A 14613-nucleotide genomic window follows, 5' to 3' on the forward strand; every position below is an offset into this window, starting at 1 on the left:
CCAAGCCAGAGTCTTTTCCTGCCATTTCTGCAGGGCAAAAACTGCAGGAATAACACACAGTGGTACAGGTGGTTTTTCAGACCATGGAACTTGGAGACAGAGCAAGGAGGCAGGTAGGAATCCACTGTTGGAGCACCAGATCCCATAGATCATAAACCATGGTCACTTCCCTTTCACAATCTATCTGTTGCACATCCTAACAGCCCAGATCGCTAGCTACCTTGAGTTCCTCTTGCCTGTGAAGAGGTGCGCAGCTACAGGATGTGCTCTAACATAACAGCCAATGTGCAGAGACTTTTGGCAAAACGAGTTATTGCGAGTGATGGAATCCTTCTAGCCTCAAAACCGAACTAAGAGTTCAGAGTGGAACGGCTCCCTTTTCACCCAAGCGATCTGTTGCCACAGAGTGGGGGACACAGTGAGGTTGTACAAGCAAACTTAATTCTGGTACGCTCTCTCTTATGAGCGTTTGTCCCCACAGCCTTCAGAACCTCTGACTGTCTACATCCATACACACACCTCCGTGTGTCTCCTTCTGTCTCAAATGTCTATGTCAAAACAGAATCCTGCATGAGAAATGCCACTACCTAACCATTCCAGTGATATCCCATGGGCAGAGCTGTCACTGCTCTCCCACAGGGTATCCTGAACTAAACCTGAGTTAGAGCAGATTTGGGTGGCTGTTCACAGTGTGGAAGAGCCACAAAAAGGAAGCAGCATTGCCTGAAGGTTTTGTGTGTTCTCTGACAGCCAGGTGTTTGGATTCAGAGACTGAATTCCATCACCCAAGGCACAAGAAGGTGATACAAGCCTTTGTATCCGCTTCTTGCTATTTGAGTGTCAGCTATTCCTCCTCCTTGTCTCCTCCACAGCCTGTCTCTTCCACCTAACCTGTTTTAACCCAATCTTCTCGTCTTCCACGTGCTGTGCCGCCCATCCTTGCCAGTCCCCTGTCAGTTCCCTGTCTGATGTTTCCCATCAGCAGCACAAGCTAACAGATGCAGCACCTTCCTGAGGAATTATTTTCCATTTCATTAGCACCCAAAGGCCTACTGGCACCTCCACATGTCCACCACTTCCATGAACCCAATTAACTTCCTAGAATCAAACACGTTTTTTCAGCAGCCCTAGTCCCATGTCCTAGAGCATACAGCTTCAGCTCCTGTTTCCTTTCAGGATCGGACTGTGTGCTGCCTGTGCCAGTGACAGCCCCTGGATACACAGTACAGAAGAAGCTCCCCCCTGTCCCCTCCACACAGAGACTGCAGAGCCCAGATGGCAGGCCAGGTTCTCCACTCTGGTGTGGCTCCAGCGCTGACCATATGCAGCAGGCAGGGACCACAGCACAGGGGAGAAGCCAGGGCCAGCCCTGGGCTCAAGATCCCACCCCAGTGAGCCTGGTTCAGGATTTCTAACCAGCTCTGCAAAGTCTTCAGCATGCTTAAGCTACATTTATTGCCCTGGCATTGTGTCTCTCAGTCCACTCGCATGGAAACACAAAAGAGTATTCTAGCTGTAATGCAACATTAATAACAATAACCACGTATTACATGTGTGACACCAGCCTGAACACAAAGTTAAGGTACCAGCTTTCTTAATTCTTATCCCTGTACAAAAAAACTCCAACGAAAGAGGTGAGACCATGTTTCCCCTGGAAGGGTAATGAGATGTGGTGGTACAGACAAACTAAAGTAGAAAATGCTGTAATCATTGTAAGTCTTAGCCCGACAAGACTTCATGATTCCACACTCTTCTGATGAAAATTCATGTAGCCAAGTGCTGAAGATGACTCTACAAATACTTTAAATACTTCTATCTCTTGCTGACAAGCTCAAAGTTTCCAAGGGGAAGGTACTTTGAAACTATGTGGTTTAGTAAACGTTTATCATTACCTACCCCACTGGAAGGAAGAAAACAAACGAAGCAAAGCACAAACACCCCCTACACCTACACCCGAAGAGAATCAGATTTTCTCCCTTTCCAACTTGCGTACCTGTGTGGGGTGGGTCTTCTGATGAAGCCAGTGGCTGGCAGGGACATACTATCTAATAGTGGTGAGCAGCATGGTATGGTGTGACCAGAACAGCTCAGAAGACTGGGAAACAGCACTGAAAATCAAGAGCATATGTTGGGGTGGCAGTCTTCACAGGACATTGGATGTACAGACATTACGAACATCGCTATGCAATGGACTTTCCCCGAGACAAAACTGCTCTTCAGAAGAAAGTCAATCTTGTTGTGCAAAGCACAGCCTGAGCAAAGTCACGCAATGAAGAGCTCCTCTAACCAGGAATAAACTTATTCAGGAAGTGCAGCTTTTTCTGGCGCTGGCTTTGAGGTCCCCTCTGACAGCCGACATCTCTCTCCACAGCAGCACAGCAGAACTCCCGATAACTGTAAACTACTCCAGATCTCATAGTAACAGAAAGAAAACAATACAGGCACTATTTAAACAGCGTGATCAGGAAGTGCTTTTACAGAAACTGCCACGTCAGACATCACAACTGGGTGGCAACTGGTCTGTAATCTCTAGCAAGAGGCCTTCCAGTCCCAGCATCATCCTTCAGAAAAACAGCAGCTGGCACACAAAGGTCAGGAATGTCAATATTGGTTAAAGCTACGTTGCAATTTGGAAATTTTAAAGCCATATGAAATTTTCAGACTGCAGGGCTTTGGGAGAAAAGAAAAGCAATTCTGGCTTTCAAAACAGGTTTTTGATCTGGAAAATCCAGATTGGTGATGTAGTAAAAGCCAACATCCCAGCAAGAATGAAAGTTTCCTGTTGTGGGTGCTCTCACCCTCACCGCACATATCCCACCCTCCTCACACACCATCTGCACGCAGATGGCCAGGAGGAAAGGACTCCCCTCGAACCAGTAAGAGCCACACACACTTCACTGGAGGGAGAAGCAGAGGAACGTGGCGATCTTATACCTGCCTGGCTCCTAGAAGGGCCAGGGGCTCTGATACCACTGTCATCTTGAGCCAAATGCCTAAGGGCGACTGCTATTTCAAATCCTCTAAAGCCTGCAAAAACAGATAATCCATTGTTTAAAGATTTTAACTGAAAAAGACCAAGGTTGCAAAGCCTCAGGCAGAGAGAACAATGAAACACTAGACAGAAAAGCACTTTGCACTGGTTTGCTGCCCACATACTGTGCTCTGCACACTGTACAGAAACAGCAGCACTTGGCCCTTTTTGTGAGAGAGAGCTTTCAGTGGAGACAGAAGCAACATGGGACTCCTCTGCCCAGCCTCACAGCTACCTATTCCGAGATGCACCATACACCAAAGGGTTTAACCCCTAGCAGTGATTAGTTATACCAAATATGAGCTGCATTAATCAGGCACAAGGTTTTTAAAGCACTTGGCATTTGCTCTGGTAATAAGGACCCCTCAGTAAAATATCTCAAGCTGAATACTTAAATATTGCAGCATTCAGAAAAATCAGTAGTCATTTATAACCTCTTCAGCTAGCACTGTTACAGCGTGATGATGCTGTGCTACCAGTGTAATGGTAATGCTGAATTTGTGCAGGATGCTTGCCAAGACAGAAAAACACACTGTGTGACTTGCGGCTGCTTGTAAACAGTGTCTCTGTCCTGGAGAGCAACAGAGAAGAGCTGCTCCACTCCCTGCTCTCATGTACTGCTGCCTAGAACTGGCTGTTTCCAAAACCAATACCAATTAACAAACATTTCTAGAAGGTTTTGATGTGCCATTTCCTCGTCTCTGTTCAAGACGTTCCTGGGTGACAGTGATGGGACACAGAGGCTTTCACACCGGTGTTACCAACTTGAAGCTAGATTGACATCACTACTAGTCAGAAATCATTTCTACTTTCCTTTCGTATTCTCACTGATCTCTGTTTCTGCAATCTCAGCGAGGCCAGACTTACAGGCAGAAGAAAGAGACAAGTCTTCTCACATTCACAGGATGAATTTTGCTGCAGTAGCCAGTCTGTTCCCATAACCTTACATGGAACGAAACATTTCTTTCTGCTTCTCCTTCCTTCTCCCTCAAGACAAGTGGGATCAAGTTAGGTAGCAACATTTTCCAATAAAATATTAACTAAGGATAATTCGTTGTAAGAAATCTAAATTTAGTATTTGAGTGTTGGATCACATGCTAGTCTCTATGCATACAAGGTCATCTCCATTTCATTTGGCCAGGAACTCCCTCATCTCATTCTGGCAATCAGGAGAGCCCTGGCACATGTGCTAACTGGCCACACAGACACTTCCCCAGTGCTCAGTGGTTTCACAGCTGCACTGGCGGGCAGCTCTGCTAAAAGGTGACAGCTGCTGAGGAGGACAGAACTCCACACGGCCCCAGAAGAAGGTACAGATATCCCAGCTCAGAGCCGTCAGCAGAGGCTGTACAACACCAGTGCCCAAGGGCTGCAAGGACAAGACAAAAACAGCGGAGTGTGTGTCTTCTAGCTCAGTGCCATTGCTTCCTTCACGGCAGCGCAAGTGTGAGGTTTCTGAGTCACCAGCCCATGCAGACCTAACAAACTCTGCATCCCCACCTAATGCTTTCTCCAGACGAAGTCCCATGACAGGGAAAAACACTCTTGTGTTTGTGGTTTCCACCTCGCTTCTGTATAAGAGACGTTTGTCTTTATAATTTAAAGTTTGCTCATTTTTAGCACTACTGAATACAGACTATAAGACCAAATGGTTTACAGACATATCCTTCAGGAACAGCCTTGCTTCCAGTGCAGCCACTGCATCAATTTGCACTGCTTCGGCTTCCAGCATCGCCTCTTGATGATCCTCACCCTTGCACAGGATGCGTTTCAGGAAGATATAATAGCAGGAAGGGGAAGAGGCCTGAGCACTCTCAGCAATTTCAGTTCCCAAAGATCTGTCCAGAACAGCATCACAGGTCAGACTGGAAAGCGGAGGGTCCTAGGAGAAGAAGTTGAGGAAACACAGAAATATCTCTTTTTTCCTTTTTAGAAGGTATGGAAAAAAAAAACAAACCTAAGAACCATTCTCTAGAAAGAGAACCTGTCTTCTGACATAACATGTACTGTCTCACTGGTAAATCACACAGAACATAGAGATAAGGCAGCAACTACTGATCAGAGGAGATGGCTGGTCCTGCAGCAGGACACAGAAAAATACAGAGGAGAACCCATAAGCCCAGGTCTGGTCCATACCTCAATCAAAGGGACTGCTTTCCTCTTCCCCTGCAACCACCTCCTTTAGACATGACTGTTGCTATGAGTTCTTCACTCTTTCCCCTCAGAGGAAATCCCTCATATAAAAACTAATCCAATGTCCAATTAAAAGTGGAACAGAACAGGCAGCAATGCAGGGCTGCAGTTACTGGCTCTTGGCCTGCTTGGCACACAGCTCGGCTCTTACCATGCTGTCCATTCCCAATATCCTTTTGGAGTCTGTATAATCACTGTCAGTTAATGTTAACTCAGCTAAATCTGACATTCAAAAATGGTGCAGGTCTGATGCAAAGAGAAGCAGTGTAAGACTCCTTTTCAGCTTACACTACATTAAACTGTAATTTTAGGGCAATCATCTCCGTGTGTTCAGGTGCTCACACCTCTCTCGTCTCCTCCAGAGAGAGCAGGTCTGTGCTGTACCAACACAAAAGTGTTTAAGCATGACTGGGTTTCTTATTCATCAACCAAAAAGTAACTTTTTCTCTCCTGGAGAATGATAACAGCGCAAAAAAAAGGAGGCTTATTTTGTTCTGTTCACTTTAATTTACCCGCTGGGTTTCCTGACCATGTGTGCTGAGAAGCTGTGCAGACTGGATTGCATTCCTCAGCAGTAGCATCAGCTGCTATGCAAACCAGTAAGAGCACATTCAAAGGGCATCTTCACCCTGTTTCCATTTAGCAACTGGAAAAAGCTAGGACTGACATACACACAAGATAATTATACAGCAGCTTTATAACATGGAGAAGAATTACCTGTATCAACCTCAGAGAAACATCACCAACCGCAATTACAGCAACCCCTGAACACTAGGTTATCCTTAACCTGCCCACATACACAATGTAAGACCAAAAGGGACTTCCAAATTCTGCCTGTGCCACCACGTGAGGTCAGTGAGGAATTTATGTTTAGAAGAAATCCCAGGAAAGGCAAACATCAGTAATTTGGTTGAGTCAAAGCAAGATTTCCTGCAGAAAGCTTTGTGTTTATGCGGACTTGGGCCATGGAAACATCCCCTTTTCCACCCACGGTTACATGACACCGAACTAAAGAGGCCAACACGTGGTAACAGGACATTTTCACGGCAGCCTTGACTCAGGGAAGCACAGTTATTCACAGCAGCCACATCTGAAACAGGAATATAATGGAAGGGTATGGATGAAAGCCTGCAGACAAAGCCTAATCAGGAGACAGTTACACTTCTCTGCTTATGAGGAAGATGGTTATGACTCAGCCAAAAATAAAGCACGTGCAGTTTGAGCTAAAGCATTGCTGGCTGAATCCAGAGTGTTTAAAAATGAGTAAAAATAACAAAATTACAAGTAACAAATTACAATATATTTTTGCAGCTGGAATAGTAGGGCAAAGCTTGATGTTCCAGAGGTGTTCTGGACAATCGATCAGACATGGAGACCAGCAATTTATACCAGGCTTCAGTGCTGAAATGAATCTGCCTCTTGGCGGCTGCCAGACTGGGCCAGGATCCCACTTTATCCCACTGCAAAGACAGATTGGACACTGTGACAGCTCCCATCATTCTCCTGAAAAGGGATTCACACAGCTGATGAAGCAGGGAGCTGCAGCAGCCCTCACACACAGCTACTCTGTGCTAACCCTTCTGCTTAGGTACCTGGTCCTGCTGACATTTTCCACTTCTGTTTGCATTATATTCAGTGGGAAAACAAAATACAACTCCCAGAACGTGATTCACCTTCCCAGATGTGGACATTTGCTTTAGTGTGAGAGGAATCGCGTCTCAACATACCCTTAATATAAAAGGAACTTAACTTGTCCAGCTCAGATGTGGATGCTTAAGTTGCAGATCTTCACGTGCAGCCAGGTGAGTCCAACTCCCATCACCCAAGAGACAACAGAACTGCTTCAATAGCTCTTTCTGATATTAAATTCGCCATGCTCTTTAAAGCACTGGGTAGGGCAAGAGAGCTAACACAAAGCTGTTGTAGAAGTCTCTTAAGACAAAACCAGACACATATAAAACGTTCTGGGATTCTTCTAACCTTTCTGAAATAAATATCAAGTTTCCCCTCTTTTCTAAATCAATCTCTACTACTTGGAGCCTTCACAGCTACGGCCTGCCATCCCGCTGTTTCCTTTGAGGAATTTATACCAAAGTGATCGAAAATTACCAAGTTAAGATCTGTTGAAGAGCTCTAAAACCCACATGCAAGCTCTGATTTTACTTCAGAAGTGCTGCCAAGCAAATTAGTGTTAATTAGAGATAAGCTGAAAGACCAATAAAATATTAGGCTAATGGAATCATCTGGAACAGTAAGACTTAACGTGATCAGAGAAAAACGAGTTGCTCCATTACATAATCTGGACACGGGAGCCTTCCCAAACGGACCACTCAGAGGAACATAAGATTCTTGGGGAGTTTCGGATGCAGAAACAATGTAAGGGACTGGAGAAACAAGCAGAAGAGAAAGTGCAGGGTGCTGGGGCTCTATGCTTTCAAAGAGCCTGACCAGATGGCAGACCAGAACTGCAAAAAGAGATTAAGAAGGGATAAAACTGTCATTTTGCTGTCCCTCTTTCCTCTTTCCTTGTTGCATCAGCTACACCAATACAGCTCCCAAGGGAACTGCAGGATACAGAGGAAAACCAGACAGCGATAAATAAAGGCAGCAGTGATCCCCTGCCCAAGGAAGGGTTATATCTTGTCAGCATATCATTTGACACACGCAGTATCATGTCCTACTCTCTCCCTCACTGTGGGAAGCTTTCCACCCTGCGGAGGGACCTGCGAGCCCTTGTCTCCTGCACGAGCTACAGTGCTGGGACAGGAAGGCAGGAGAGGAGGAGACACTGCTTTCTCTTGCTTTACAAGGAACGCCCAAGACAAACGTTTCCACTAATGCAAACACTTCCAAAGGCGGGGGGGGGGGGGGGGGGGAAATTCATCAGATTAATGCACAGAGCAGACTACGGCAGTGCAGCTGCGTTCAGATACCACCAGCACCCTGGAGCACCCTCCCTCATTCCCATCCCACACCCAACACATGTCAAAGTGTTGGAGATGGTAACTGCGGTGTGACAAACACACGGAGCACAGAGACCAGCACTATGGTCCGCACAAGTTCGTATTCTGAGCAGAAAACAAAACACATTTCTGCTCTTCACCCTCCTTCAAGTTCAGAAAAGAAAATATGAACATAGGTATCTAACTGCTGCTAGTTTTAATGCTGAATTTCACCATCCGTATTTAACAATGAATATAAAATTCACTTCATGGAAAGACAGCGTGCAGTATTTCAGGCATTTATGGTGGGAACATTTGATCCTGTGAGCAGCTACAAACCCTATTACATTCCAGGTCTGCATCCCCAGCAGGAAGAACAGCATCGGTTACGCATGACTACAGACACATTGGAAGAGATGAGTATGTCTGAACATTTTGGTGGTGTCGGTACGTCACCAAGTGCTGTGTGAAGCCGCCCTTCCTGATTTTGCACTCTTCATTTTACTCAACCAACTCAAATGCAGGCCCACTTTGTAGATACAGACAGACCGTGACTACCCCCCTCCTCGTTTGGAGAGCTCAGGCAGCTGTAGAAAACAACCAAACGCCAAAACTGACTTCTCTGAAAACAAATTTGGTGACACTGCCCAGCACAAGCCACAGAAATTTTGTGAAGGCCCAAACTGAATTTTACCTTATCAACCCCTCGCATTCACTGCTGGATCCAGTTAGCCTACTAAAAACATGAGAGCAGGCAAGAAGGTAATGGAGGAAAAAAAACAGTCCTTGAACAGCAATCGCCAGAGGCCCAAGACCTTCAGATATCACTGTGCAGAAAGAACAGTTACGGCTCTGATGTATGGGCTCCAGTAAATCCTTCAGTGCTGATTTAAGACACAACTGTGCTCCACAGTTCGGCTGAAGATTCCTGCCTCCAGAGCAGGATCAAGAAAGCAGAAAGCCTCACTGCAGCACCACACAGCCTGGGATCTCCACTGCAGCTGGAGCAGAGGCACATATTCCCTTCTGATTTCACTATAGTGAGAAAATAGCCAGTCTAAGGGCAGGGGGCACAACTCAAAACAAAATCCCAGCCTTTGAGAGCTCCCAATCTGATGCCGGAGCAGCCGGATCAGGCATGAGCTGCAGCAGCGCCATGCTGCAGACTGTGCTGTTACCGGCCAGGGGGAAGCGCCTGGTGCAGGCATAAGGAAATGCAGCCTTCACCTCCTCACATTACCTTTGATTAGCCACAGCAACCACGGTCAGGGAAGTCACAGGGAATCTTATAAAGACAGCTAATGTTGCTCTGAGCCCTCTAAAGACATATTCGCAGCACTAGCCTTCTACCAGCTCTGTGCTGCCCAAAGACTGTCATCAGGCAACAAAAGCAACTGAGATGTGTTTGCATCAATCACAGGGACTGAAGAGAAAACTAGAAAGGGAAAAACTGAACCCAAAGACCCTTGAATCAGCCTACAAACAGCCCTAAGGAGCAGACACAGAAAATTATTCCTAGGATCCAGGGCATACTCTGCACTCACATCCAACACTGCCATGGCAGATTGTGCGTTTGTGCCACTGCTGCAGCATTACTGCCTTACACCCTAGAACTCCACTGCTGCAGCATCACTGCCTCACACCCATAAATCCCATCGCAGCTGCCTGTGTGCCACCACTGCAGTATTGCTCCCTTACAGCCATGAACTCCACTGCTGCAGCACTGCTGCCTCACACTCACAAATCCCACTGCTGCAGCACTGCTGCCTCACACCCACAAACCCCACTGCAGCTGCCTGTTGAGCTGGGAATCTGATCCACCGCAAAGGTTGCTGACAGCCAGAGGCTGCTCCCTTGTCTATAAAATATCCTGTAATAAATTACATTATAGACTGGGGAAAAGGATTCGGAAGAGAGAGAATTAAAACACAACCTTATGAAAGCTAAATGAGACCAATTAAAAGAGATTTGCTACAAGTGCTGAGGGATTTTGACCTGAGCTGTAATCAGGGATGGATATGCGTTCCTTTAAAAGAGGAAAATGAGCAGGAGATCATGTGTAAACAACTCTGCCAATTAAAATGAAATGGATTATCTTATCTCTGCAGCTCTGCTCCAAGAATCACCGCATATTCCAGCTACACCACAGAGCGATCAAGATACGCACTTCAACCTCTGGAACAAGGCTCAGGATGAGGAGCTATGCTGTGGTTCAGGCCACATCTGCACTTAGGTATATACCGCTTCTTTTTTTTTTTTAAAGATCATGGGATTATAAATACTAATACAAAACTGGACTTAGACTGTTGTCCCAGGTCACCTTCATGAACTCCGGTTCATGAATCAGGCCAAAGGTTAGGCACCACGACCGTGAAACATGCTGTATAGAAACACAATGCAGCAGAAAGCACTATCATGCAGCCACCAGATACTGCTGGAAACCACACATGCTCCTGCCCTGACAAACACTTGCAGGTGTCATTTCATAACTCAAAATAGGAATTCTCCATTTTTTCCTGCATCACAACCCCCATTTTGCTGCGAGATGCTCCAGAAGCCCTCTCTCCTCACGCTCAGCAATACCAGATAGTCTCGCTCCCCATTCTCATACCAGGTTTGAGAACCCTACCCTAAAGCAAAATCTCTGAAAATAAATTGATGTGGACAGATGTACCATGGCTTCTACTCTGCAGCTCCTTTCCACTGCTTTTTGGAATGTCCAGTACTTCCTTGTTCAAAACTCTATACACACAGGGGAAAGCAGTTTTACAAGGCCTGAAAACCACAACAAAACAGAGAAAGAACAGACAGGTTGGGAAACCATATTTGAGAAGCAGTAACAAGAAAACAGTATTGTGGACTTGGGGAAGAGCAGAAACTAAATGGGAAGAATGAAAAGGAGGAACTCAGGATAAGGAAGGAAATTTTAGGCAGAAAGCAGCAAGCACATAGACAATAATCCTCAGAGATAAGGCTGTGTTCACAGCTGCTGGCAGTGGGAAAGTCTGAGAATATTTTACATTGGTTGCCAGATTTCAGCACAGAATTTTTCCACTGTCTCAGACCTGGTCAAGGAGAGTCAGGCTGCTTTGGGAACCAGCCTGTCTCTTAACACAGCACACTCGCTTTGGTGCAGCATGAAGTACTAACTGAAGAGCTTGTCTAGGTCCAACCTGCCAGGAGTTGGATCAGCAATTTCAGTGCCTAAAGAACAGCTGCCCCCGTGCAGAAACACCGCCCAAACCCACTGCAGATGGACTTGTGTGTCTCTGTGCAGCAGTCCAACAGGGCTCGGCCCTGGGATCGCGTACTGGTGTGGATGAGGAGCCAGCTCACACAGACAAAGTAAGCAGGTGTGGGCACCCAGCCCAACAAACTCCTGGGGCTGAGGCTGAGCTTGTCATTATTTCTGTCTCTCAGGGTGTCTTTGTACATGGCATCTGACCATTCCAGCACTCCTGAGATTCTTCCACCATCTCAAATTCCTCAGCTCCATTATCACAGAAAACTGAGCTGAATGTACACAACCCAAGAAATCCATCAGAAGTTTCCAGTTCACCTCTTTGCCACAAAGGACAAGGTTATATTTCCTAATGAGGAATGCACACACAATTCACAACTAAACACTTCTTTGGAAAGACTGGCCAAAAAGAATACCAGTGTGGAGCAGCACAGCCTGTGGTTACGCTCTGATAGATGACATTCACCCACATCTAATTTGGGCAACATAAAGTTTATTCACTCTGCACAGGCAAACAGGGGTGTCTCATGCTTTATTTATCAATTCACCACTGCAAATATACTTTAACGAGTAAAGGATGGGCCATAATACAGCAGTAATTCCTCACGTTCTGCCAGCTTTTCCCACGTTGCATCTGTACTCTGAAAGCCCTGCACTCAGCACGGCCAGCATGGATGCCCCACTCCTGGAGGTGTTCAAGGCCAGGTTGGATGGGGCTTTGAGCACCCCGATCCAGTCGGAGGTGTCCCTGCCCATGGCAGGGGGTGCAACTGGGTGGGCTTTGAGGTCCCTTCCAACCAAAACTATTCCATGATTCCATTCCAGCATCCCTGGCCCCGCTGCCTGCTGACCCGCACCGATCGCCACACCAGGCGCCAACAAAGCGGGAGCGCAGTCCCGCACCAGACCAGGAGAAGGGGGCTCGGGGCACAGGAGCCACGTGGGGAAGGAGGCGCTGCTCGGGACTCGTGTGGGCGGCGCAGCACCGCGGGCCGGGGCTCCCGGGGCCCCCGGTACCCCCCGATCCGGGATAGATGAAAAGGGTCCGGGGCTCCCTATTCCAGGCTGGGAAAGGGTCCGGGGTTTCAAGCGCCCCCCGATCCCGGCTGGGAAAGGGTCCAGGACTCCCGCTACCCGCCAATCCGGGCTGCGAACAGGTCCGGGGCTCTCGGTGCTCCCCGATCCAGGCTGAGCACGGGTCCGGGACTCCCGGCGCCCCGGGTCGCGCAGGTGTCAGGGTCCGCGCCCCCCCCCTACCCCGTCCCGGCGCCGTCTCACCTGCCGCCGGCCGCTCCAGGCGGCAGCGCTGGCGCGGGACGGGCGGCTCTCAGCCGGGCCGCGGCCCGCCCGCTCCCGGCCACTGCGCGCCGCGCCGCCCGCTGCGCCGCCCGCGCGACGCCGCCATCTTGCGCCCAGGCCCCGCCCCCGATGCCCCCCGGCGGGGCGGGGCGAGCGCGGGCCCTAGGCACGCCCCTCCGGGCCCCCCCGAGCCCCGTGGGGCTCCGGGGCCGAGGGTAGGAAATGGGCTCCAGTCTTAAGAGCCAGTTTGGAGTTTTAGGAAGCAGGCACCCCCTGTCAGGCCTGGGCAGCCATCTCCAGCGACCGCGTGCAGCCAAACAAGAGCTGGGCCAGAGCAGATTACCCGCTCACACGTGTATAAATTCTCCCAGAAGTTTTACGCGTATTCTACTACTTTCCAAGGATTCGTTTTAATGTCATTATGAACTTGACAACAGTCAAATCTCTGGCTAATTTGGAGCTTCGGCTCCAGCTCTGACCTTGCACTGGAGATGGGGAAAGGCAGCAAACAGAAGTGATCAGAGCAGACGTCTCTGCTCAGCACACATCACACTGAACACTGAACGTTATCATCGCCACAGACCAAACAGTGTCTGGAAAAACACTGTTCGAACAAAAACATGCTATAAAAAAATAATGCTATTAGAGGGACAGTCTGTCTAACATTCAAAAACTACAATTACTTAGATGAAACTTTACTTCATCTTAAATCAAAATATGGCGCGGGTTTGGAATTAGATGATCTTTAAGGTCACTTCCAACTCAAATCATTCTATGATTCTATGATATTCTGCTTTTTGTAATAGTAACTACGACTTGTATCGCTCCGTCCCCAAGGAGCTGCCCCCACGCTGCTGAGGGTCCCTGCATGGCAGGGCTGCAAGGCAAAGCAAGGACACGGGGTTATGGGGCACGGGATGTGCAGCATGGATGGACTCTGCCGGGACACCCCTGTGGCAGCACCCTCCGAGGCACATGCGGTGCCGTTTCGCACATGGAAAGACAGAGAACGTTGTGTCAAGAAGCCAGAGTGGGTTGTGGAACCACGCTAATGGAGTGGAACCACGTCCTGGACTGCATCAAGAGCTGCAGCACTGGCAAGGCAAGGGAGGGGATTCTGCCCCTCTGCTCTGCTCAGGCAAGACCTTACCTGGAATATTGTGTCCAGTTCCAGAGTCCTCAGCACAGGAATCATACAATGGTTTGGGCTGGAAAGGACCTCAAACCTCATCCAGTTCCACCCCCCTGCCATGGGCAGGGACACCTCCCACTGGATCAGGGCTCCAAGCCCCATCCAACCTGGCTTCGAACACCTCCAGGGACGGGGCAGCCCCGACTTCTCTGGGCAACCTGTGCCAGTGCCTCCCCACCCTGACAGGAAAACATTTCTTCCTAAGATCTCATCTCAATCTCCTCACAACCTTTTCAAACTCCTCAAAAATGTGACTTTTACCCTAAATCCCCTCACAAATACCCCAAACCCACGACTTTCACCACAACTTTCCTCACAACCCTCCCCAAACTTCACAAAAACTTTTATCACAGTTTCTCAAACTTCCCCTGACCAACTCCCCAAAAGTGCAATTTTACCTCAAATCCCCCAACTCCCCAAAACTGCAACTTTCACCCCAAATCTCCTCACAACACTCCTCAAACTCCACAAAACCATGACTTTTTACCTCAAAACCCCTCAGACTCCAGAAAACCACAACTTTTACCCCAAAGCTTCTCAAACTTCTGCTCACAAACTCCCCAAAAGTGCAATTTTACCTCAAAGCCACCCAAACTCCCCAAAACTGCAACTTTCACTCCAAATCTCCTCACAGCCCTCCCCAAACTCCACCAAAACACTTTATCCTCAAAGCTTCTCAAACTTCCCCTCACAAGCTGCCCAAAATGCAATTTTA

The 14613-nt window shown here is 48.0% G+C and overlaps 1 protein-coding gene across 4 annotated transcripts in view; it reads right to left on the reverse strand.

Annotated features, from left to right (window-relative positions):
- The window catches only part of NDST2 (N-deacetylase and N-sulfotransferase 2), a 114176-nt gene extending 101351 nt beyond the window's left edge, over positions 1-12825 (reverse strand). For all 4 annotated transcript variants that reach the window (XM_054070884.1, XM_054070882.1, XM_054070886.1 and 1 more), the window contains exon 1: positions 12686-12825. The gene's annotated coding sequence lies outside the window, so the exon portion shown is untranslated. The remainder of the gene's footprint in view (positions 1-12685) is intronic.
- Between the last annotated feature and the right edge of the window lie 1788 nt (positions 12826-14613).

Source organism: Cuculus canorus, chromosome 7, assembly GCF_017976375.1.
Source record: "Cuculus canorus isolate bCucCan1 chromosome 7, bCucCan1.pri, whole genome shotgun sequence".
NCBI lineage: Eukaryota > Metazoa > Chordata > Aves > Cuculiformes > Cuculidae > Cuculus > Cuculus canorus.